Source organism: Penaeus monodon, chromosome 22 (assembly GCF_015228065.2).
Source record: "Penaeus monodon isolate SGIC_2016 chromosome 22, NSTDA_Pmon_1, whole genome shotgun sequence".
In the NCBI taxonomy this organism is placed as follows: Eukaryota; Metazoa; Arthropoda; class Malacostraca; order Decapoda; family Penaeidae; genus Penaeus; species Penaeus monodon.
In genome coordinates this window covers 8224248-8225260 of record NC_051407.1, presented here as the reverse complement: position 1 = coordinate 8225260, position 1013 = coordinate 8224248, and the positions used below count along the sequence as shown (strand labels likewise).

At 38.1% G+C, this 1013-nt stretch overlaps 1 protein-coding gene across 1 annotated transcript in view; it reads left to right on the top strand.

Moving 5' to 3' along the window:
- The window catches only part of LOC119587323 (glycine-rich cell wall structural protein-like), a 10532-nt gene that overhangs the window by 1596 nt on the left and 7923 nt on the right, over positions 1 to 1013 (top strand). The gene's annotated exons all lie outside the window — the stretch shown is intronic.

Sequence of the window (1013 nt, the reverse complement as noted above, 5' to 3'; positions counted from 1 at the left end):
GAAAAAAGTCTGAGATATCATATATATTAAAACGAACTTAACATATACATGTTTCCCATGGTAAGTCAAAAGCCATTCGTCAGTTTTGCTGCAGTAAAACAAACTTATTGTTATCACTATACTGCAGTGTGAAATTTTCAGTCTTGCTCAAAATTTCACGTTTAAAATCTATGTTCTTTTGTTATCATGGCTTAATAGGGGTACGGAGAACTTAAAAGAGATGTAAATGCTAGATATTTACAAAAGTTAATCCTTTTGTGACTTGGAAGTGTGTCCGTATCAACTGCCAGCCGATGCTTGGAGCAGTGATCCCCAAAGCGGCCAAATCTTGAATGGCCTGAAATGGACGACTTTCTAATTAATTCACCCGACATTTACACTCGTGAAGCCACAGAAAATCGTCAAAGTTTGGAGGTCCATAACCAATTTAACAGTGGCAGGGTGAGAATATTGATGCATCATCATGTAAAACGCAATGTTATCGCAATGAAGGTTGATGTTATGCCATCGCAAAGACTAAAAGAAGCACCCCATTCACCCTGGGTAGCTTTGAATACGAAGGATGACGCTGTTATTGCAGCACATTGTACTTACATGGCTGGGTGAGCATGACTTTTACTTTAAAAGACAACAAGAACAGACAAAACTACCAACAAAAAACTTTATTTGTGCTGTAAATAACATCTTCTGTCTTAAATATGATAATTTGACACTGATGGAAATACAAAACAAAACCGATGAACATTGTAGAAAGAAAATTTTACCAAAAGGAAAAAAAAATTAAATAGGTTTTCCTTTTTTTTTTCAGTACTTTGGTTTCTTAAGGTTTGTACAACCAAATTCAGCACAACTTAAAGGCATCGCGGAGGGAAAAACGAAGAAATAATTGAAGACCCGATGTGGTGTCCCGTGCACTGAAGCCCAAATTCATGTTTGTTTTCAATGTCCGCGCAAATGGGAATAAACAGACACACCCACGCGCGCGCGCGCGCGTTAGGGTGCATGCCGAGTCA